Here is an 8,702-nt window from a genome sequence, read left to right on the forward strand (position 1 = left end):
GGATTTTATTTTTCAATTGTTTTGCATCATTCCCTGTGAACCAGGGACATTCTTACATGACGCTGCCTCTCTCAAACTCTATGACTAGTTAACATCATTGCCCTAATGTAGGAGTTCTCAACTTATGTTCCAACCAACTCCTCCTAGGGTTCCACCACTAAATTTGGTGTTCCACAATAAAATCCGTTGCGTCTAGTGATATATGAATGTGCCAATACAGATTTGAAATGTGAGAGCGTCCATGTTTGTTATATTTTTTACAACATAACGGGCTTGGATGCTCAAATGCCATCATTCGTCATCAACGATATTGATATCATTGGAGTAATGGTTTTCAGAAATAATAAATCATTCCAAAAACGAAAATTTTCATGGTTGATAGTAAATTGTTCGCTATTTGCGTAATATATCATGCTAAATTATTTTCATTTTGCATCTTTTTTAAGAATTTAATATCAAAGGATATCAAAAAGACTTGTATATCGATAAACCTAGGATCTGTTTTTCTTCAAAAATGGCATTTTTATTAAATTCACTTTCTATTAGCTACAAATTTTCATTTCTAGACTCGCACCAGAAAAATTAAACATTTCTCAAGTCAATTTTTTGTGTTCAAAAATCGTTTATCTGTTTCCACAAGAGTTTTTGTAATATTTTTCCGCAAATAAAATACTTTTGGTTGTCAAATACAAATTAGTACCCAATGAAAGTGAAGTTTTGAACAAATCTTTCAATGGCATCACCTATAGGTATTCACATTTCTATTTTTAATAAATTTATGTTGTATTTCCAGAAAACAATTGATACATAAGGCATTTCTTTATTTCATTATTCTGTTTGTCATTGAGACTTCTCTGCCGACCATTAATGTTAATGACTGGTTGACGTCATTGCCCGTAAAGAAATATTTTGAATGTTTTATAATGTTTTCAGTCAACGGGTTCTCTGCTGGTAAAACAGTTTTAATACAACTGAACGAGCAAACCAGTGACATTTGAAACTGATTATATTGTTGGTTTGTTTATCCAGCTGTATTAAAGCTGCTTTAGCAGGCTTCGCGCCCAATGCCACTCGTAGAGGATAACAAAAAGTATTGCATTTGATTACATTTCACCCACTGTTATACTAAAAAAATGATGCCAGTTATAAAATAAGCTGTCGTAAAGCGAAAGCCTACTGTATGTGACGTGGTGTACAGTCAAACCTCTGAATAACAGTCACTGACGGTTAAGATGATAGTCTATCTCTCTTGGGGACCGGGGATGGGAGATTCGGACAGTTCGAAAAACCCGGGGAATTTTCCGAGAGCCAGAATATGTTGGGCCCCGTCCTTCACTAACCATCCATCCCATCGTAAGCCTGGCTGAACCAATAATAGGCTGCTAAAAAGGCCCTCTTAGTGCCCCTCTCTTATAACCAATAAGAAATTCATATTACTGATGGTTCAAATTAAATCATTCCTAGAATAATTTGCAAAAAGAATCGTAAACAAAATGCCATTAAATTCGTTGTGTATATTCTAGAACAACGATTCCCAACCCGGGGTACGCGTGCCTCTGGGGGGTACGCGATAGGTTGTTTAGGTGTACAGAAAAAGTTAGTTATTATGGCAGAAAAAATAATATATTATGTATCACAAATTAATAGTATTAAAAAATTATTAGGTAAAAAATGTTCCTTGCAACAATCACAAACTTTATTAGAGATCTCAAAATTCAAAAATAGAAATAAATACTTATGCTGCCGATTGTACAATGCAACAGATCAATAAATGTTGCGCAGTCGGTCAATGGTAGTGGGGATACCATTATGCGTGATTAGTGATTATGCTATGGACTTTTGATGGTGGGGTGTATTACCGTTATTATTATTATCTCTTAACAATATCCTCACGTGTTGTTTGAAAAAAAAACTATTTTTTTTTTTTGTTTATAAAAGCATTTTTTATTGTTAGCAAGGAAAATGACATAGCTAGCTAGTTTCTCCAGATTTTCTCTACAAGTGGTAATTTTTTTTATTATTTATTCAGTATTTTTATTAATTTTTTATTGACAAGACTCTGTCTTGTTTATAAAATCGTACTGTCTACAGTGTTACCCGCTTAGAGGTATGAAGGGGTACAGTACATGTCAGTAGTTGCAATTTGGCACAGAGTATTAGGTGCCCAAATCATGCGCGCATAAAAAAACCAGACTTGTAGGTACTCGGAGGACCGAGAACCGAGTCAGAATAAAATTCAAAATTGCGACACTGTCTACAAACAAGCAGTGCTAGATTTGCGCATGCGTTGCTCGTTGGGAAATTGGAAATGCCATGGGGCTAATGAAAAAATGGTTGGCAACCGCTGTTCTAGAACATACACGGAAAGCAATTAAAATGGTACAAATACTCACCTACAAGGCATGTAACCTTGTAGAATGGTGCACCTGATCATCTTAAAATGTCATACCTAAGTCTAAATCGGCTTTTTTACGATATCTAATCATCTTTATACATTAATGTATAGAATTAACTCATTAAAACAGTGATTAAACGCACATATGCCGATTACTATAATTCATTTTACAACCAAAGCCCCCACCCACTCACATCACAAACGTCTAGCTGCAGAAATACATTGGCTGGCTGAGACCGATCTTAGCGCTTTTAGAGAAATATATCGAGTAAACTCGTAACCAATAAGACGAACTAATACGTGTTTAAAAAATTAGGAAAGAAGCTATGTTTTGTTTTATTCAAATCAAAATTTTCTAATTGTTAATACGTGTTAGTTCGTCTTACTGATTACGAGTTCGCTCGATATATTTCGCTAGAGGTGCTTCGGTCGGTCTCAGCCAGCCAATGTGTTTCTGCAGCTAGCTGCTTGTCTCACATCCAATTCACTCTGCTATAATACTTTCTCGTTTACAACGCCATATTTTCTCTATCGATGAGCATTTGAACTGCGTTTTTTCTGTGCCAAAATCTCTCTGGCATAGTTTGGAAAAGTGCATTGTTTTTGTTTAAGTAGTGTACACTTTTACGGCAAATTACTGTCACTATCATACCATCATTTTATTTATAATTCTTGTTAATGCTGAAGTGGTATAAAATAAAATGAATAAATTAATAAACATATAATTTACATTAGAGAAAAAAATAACATTAATTATTATATTTATTTATAATGGTAACATCTAAAAGAATAAATACATAACGCTGTATTGAAATCTGTAACAAATTTAATACTTTATAAATTACCTGAATTATTTTTAGTTCTGTTTTTCAAGGCTGATTTGAAATTATTTAATAGCTGTACGTGTTATGTATGCAAATGCTTGCCAGTTTCGTAAGAATTTTTTTTTCTATATTTATCTTTATGATTTTGAGAGAAGGTCATTTTTTTTAGTCGTTCCAAGTCGCTGATTTCGTAATATTTTAAATTTTTCTCCTGAAACTGGTTTTTAGTTAAATTATGCGTGACGCAAAAAAATGAAAAAAAAAATAAATTCAGTGAACTTTCTTAAATGAATAAAATTATAAAAATGCATTTATGATTTGGTTAATTCAAAAATAATTTTTAATCTTTATCTCTTTCAGTTGCATCTTCTATACAGAAGGAAGCATGTTGAGCCTTTTCCCTTCATGCCATTGTACCTAGTACAGGTTTTATCCTTAGATCTGTCCATTGTTTTATGTCGCTCCCCAAAACCCATTCCAAGGTCATGCCTTGGAGATGGAAGCAGTGAACAAAGTACTGTGATGAAACAAGGAAAGTAATGGGAAACCACCATGCTCCGTTGCTCTTCTATAGTTTATGTTGAGCAGTAAGAGCAATAATAGAAATATATATTTGTTTATTCATCATTAAAGTGAGTATATTTTTATGTGATTATTTTGATAACGATATTTCAAATAATTTACAATGATTATTAAAACGAAGAAGACAAAGAGGACCAAGCTATGAAGTTTCTTAGGATTTTTCAATACAGTTTATTTTGGCACCAATTTAATTTGCATTATTGTAACTAATATGTCTCGCTTAGTGACAATTGTAGCAATCTTAGAAATACTTTTGAAACGAGTAAAGTCGAATTTTAAAATGAAACTACTTATGATGCTATAAAGCATCTTTCCACCGGAGCATTGCTGTTTTGCACGAGATTTGGAAAGGATTATGTTATACAATGCATAAACACGTGCGGGTCTGTAATTCGATTTAAATACGCTTCTCAATGAATTTTTTTACGTTTATATACTAAAAATGTTAAAAGATGGATATTTATGTTGTGTTACTCTTCACCGAATTAACGAATAACACAACACGTTGATGTGTTATTCGTTCACTGAAGATTCAATAATACAGTAGTAAATATTTCTTACCTTTATTCGTATAAATTTTCGTGTGACTATCGAATATCTAGCATTATAATGGAGTGTTACTATTTCAGTGAGTCATATTTAAAGTTTCTCTTTGGGAATAATCTTGGGAAATTTAGAACTGATGATGCCGAAATCTGTATTAAAAAAAATAACATACAATTATAAAATATAAAATTAACAAACTAAAAATAAAGTTTATAAATGAACTTACCAGTCTTTCTGCTAACTTTGAGGAATTATTTCTATATCTTACAAATGGTTTAAACTGGAGTGTAGGGGGTTAACACTTCGCATCAAATTAATCCATAAAACTAAAAACCCGCTTATGTATATTTTTACAATATTCTTGTAATTTCTATTAATAATTATTTCATACCATAAAGAATTCACTGATTGTTTGTTTAAGCGAATAAGACGCTAGAACGGAATGTGATGACGCCACATAATCCAAAACGTCCCTATTTTGGAACACGTGCTGTCCAGTCTTAGACTGGATAGTATGTGTTCCGCTGCTGTATTTGATATAGCATATCCTGTAGATACAATATAAATGGTAGTAGAAATGCTTAGCGCTCACATGAGATTATGTTATTAGGTGTACAATATATCTCGCTCATACATACGGTAAATGTAGCCATTCACTCATCAATTAATAAGCAACGGATTGAACTCTCTCAATACTTACGTAAAACACTTGACTTCATTTGAAACATTAGACTCAAAGAGAATATAAATTAGTAAATTTTTATAAAAATAAGCTAATGAATATTTCCGAATGGTAATTATAATGAACATACCTCCTTGACACGCCATGAATGCAAGCGCATTGCAGGGATACGAGATAAGTTTTCTTTCGTGTCTAAGAGAATAAATAGCACAGTCTTCGACTCGTGGATAGCCCTCTGCCCATATTTCGCTGGTTTCTGATATCACGGTGCCATCTTTATACAACCATTTGCCAAAATATGTCCTCTCGAGCGCAGTCCAAATACCTCTGTCATATTTAGATACATAAAACTCTTCCGTAATATCGTCAATGTTTCTTTGATCATAAACCATTACGGCTTCGCCTTGTTCTTTATCGCAGTTATCTCGAGCTTCTTTGGCAACTCCTCTATATTTAAGATTTTTGTAACAGAGGTCGCCATATTGGAAAAAATAAGAGTCGGTGTTACATTCTGGAAATAAATAAAATAATTTTATGTAGTGTAGATTCGTAAAGACACAAAATAATCAGGATTAATTGTTAATTATCGTGGACATGAACGGAGTTACGGGGGCATAGAGAGACATTGCTCTAACATAGGCGGAGGATATTATTGAATTTTGAGCTAAGATGCATACTTTGTATATATATAATTAGTTGTAATTACTTATTGCTCTGTGAGCAGTGATTACAATCCTGTCTCCAAACTTTTATGTCGTGCCCTTCGCAGACCTCCGCTCATGATTTAGAATATTTAAACGAAATATTACTGTATCGTGTTACCTTCTCCATCTCTTTCTATTTGGCAAATAATGTTATGCTGTGCTTCACAGGCTTCCATAATAAGTTTCCCGTTACTACTGACAAAGACACAATATTTTCCCATAGTTTTTTCCGGTTGGCCTTCGTCCCAAACCGTTATTTTAGACGAATCGATGGGAGTTCTGTCTTTGCTGGTTTCAAATCTGTCGTATTGGCTATTATAATAAAAGCCTGTCCAATAATTGAGTTCATTACTTTTCTCTAATTCTGCCTCTTTAATTCTGTCTAAATCTGCTAATGTTTTAACAATAGGCAATACTTTTTTATTTTCATTATTGCACATGTCTACAGCCTGACTTTGTTGATATTGGGTTCCTAGCTTTATAACTATATCATCTATATTTGATAAAGAAAAACATAATTAATTATGTAGCTTATCAAGTTTTTAAAATCATTAAAAAGAAAAGTAAAAGAAGAAATTCGATAGTCACACATGAAAATAAAAATTAAATTAAGAATTATGGGCGTTATGAAAATGACAAATGCACCAATACACATGTATATACAATATCTAAGATTACTCTTCATCCACAGCGCTCGCTTGATATCTTCATCCATAGGATGAATGTACAGTGTACAGGATATGTACAGGGTGCAAACCTACATTCACCACTGTACAGGCTGTCTAACAGAATTATAGACTTCCGGACAAAGCAGTGCACTGGGCCCTGCCTATATAACCGGCGAGTGATCGGAAAATTACTGTTAAATTCTGGTCTGTGCATAAATTAACGTGGGCAACTCTGGGCAACTGCCCAGAGTGCCCATGCATTAAGTCAGCACTACTCCTCTACCCTGTACACTGTACATTTACCCCTGTACCAAGGGTGAATGTAGGTTTTTAAGTTCTCATTCGGACAACTGTTCTGGTTACTCTATTTGTGACTTTCATGTTTAAAAGATTATATTTTCCCATATTAAACATGAATTACAAGTTATTATAATTTATATATAAATGAATAACTGAAATAAATATGAATTTAAAGCAGAAAATATTTAAAAATTTTAGATTTTTGAATATTCTCAAAAAGTCTTGTTTTAATACTATTGAACAATGGCAATTTCGAAAAATATACTTACTTTCATCAGCAGCACAAAAATTGTTCAAAAATAAAATATATATAAAATTAGATAAGTAAAGTGTACAGATTTTAACTCGATTCATGTCCTGGCTCTAAGATGTTTAAGGAATAATCAGCGAGAATTTATAATTAAAGGTAACTCTCGTGGGATTAAATATATCGTTATTGGTGTAAACTCCCAATCGTCACTATGGAAATATATATTTGCTTGAATGGAAAGTTGTGTGAAGTAAGCACGACAAAATTCACTTATTAATTTATTACAGTTTGCAATTACTAATGTATTAAATAGGTTACGGCGTCAGTTTACTGCCATGGGAGGTCGAAAATCCTCAAGAATCTTTTACTGAGTGGTTTGCACCCATCGCATCAACATTCGGCCACTACGTTGAGGATCTGGCAGAACCAGTGATGGATATGATTAAAAAAGGGCCCTCTTCGTTCCCACGAGACAGGAAAATAGAAGGGGGAAAAAACAGAGTTTAAGGAATCATCCTACTGCTCTGAGAGATCCGGGATCAAATCCGGGCGAGCAACTTCAAAATTTTTTTGTGAGATGTCTGTTCTAGATATACGGTTTTCGTTCCTCATTGTGGGCTTAGATAAACCCATAATGGGAATGATTGAAAACGCCCCTTTAATGCTCACAGGACACAAAGGGGATAAAAACAAAAACAGGACTATCATATAATGATGGTAATCAGAATATTTGTTTTCTATTTTGAATTACGAATGTAGATATACGCATTACATTGATTGGAGTCTTTTAATTTATGTAATTAACTCAAGTACTTCCCATGATTTATATATTAGAACCATATCACGAAATGAATCTTTGGGGATTTTACTTCATATTAACAAAAACATCTCCATAGAAACTTTTATAAACAAAACTTGACCAGTCTGTAGAAATAATTATTGTATTTTTTATTATTGTCGTTTTTAATATGACGTTATTGATTAAAATTATAGAGTTTTTAAAAGTATATTTATATCATTAATTGTTTTCATATCATCGTTTTTGTTAATTAATTTATCTCCGCAGGATATTCAGTATACAGTATATCCTATGAATAAGCGCCGGATTTTTCGGATCGATAAAAGTGGAGTTTCGGATTTATTTTCGGAACAAAAAATAATAATAATAATAAACATAAAACAAAATTATCAAATTTTCTTCAGTTATCCGTTTATTAGTTAATATAGTATACAATATTATAAACTGTTTGAATACGACCATGCACATATGACTGTGTCGACTGTGTCGACGGTCGGTGAGAATGTTTTTATACAATGAAAAACTTCTCTCGGTCTCGAACGTAGTCACAGGATAGTATTTCAGTAAAAATACAATGGCAAGCCCTAATCCTCAGGGATCTCCAACTAGACAGCTATTAACTTTGCGAAGCACAGAAAAAACACTGTTCTCCAAAAGCGCCGCCAGCTTCGTGCGAAATTTTCTTCCACATAAACCAGGAAGGTTTTGTACAGAATCCTCTACTGTTTGAAAAATTTTTAGTGATTCCTTAAGTGACAACCCACTTGCTTCTAATACTTCAATGATATCCGGAAAATGTAACAAATTGGCGCGGATGTAAACTAGAGAAGCGATTAAATGTGGATTCTCCAAAGCTTCCTTAACGTCCACAATGAGAGCTTTCTGTTTCGTCCAGTTCATTCATAAAATTTTGGAAGCCAAGTAAATGGTCCGCATTGAATACTGCCTCTTT

General features: G+C 33.2%; 1 long non-coding RNA gene across 1 annotated transcript; it reads right to left on the reverse strand.

The window, feature by feature from the left end:
- Positions 1-5,490: 5,490 nt before the first annotated feature.
- On the reverse strand, positions 5,491-7,053 carry LOC136990424 (uncharacterized). The gene is made up of 3 exons (XR_010883060.1): positions 6,971-7,053; positions 5,852-6,226; positions 5,491-5,540 (listed from the first exon to the last, which is right to left on the reverse strand). It is a non-coding gene; the product is annotated as an uncharacterized lncRNA (long non-coding RNA).
- Positions 7,054-8,702: the final 1,649 nt, after the last annotated feature.

This window comes from Centruroides vittatus, unplaced genomic scaffold (assembly GCF_030686945.1).
Source record: "Centruroides vittatus isolate TY-2023 unplaced genomic scaffold, ASM3068694v2 scaffold_932, whole genome shotgun sequence".
Lineage (NCBI taxonomy): Eukaryota > Metazoa > Arthropoda > Arachnida > Scorpiones > Buthidae > Centruroides > Centruroides vittatus.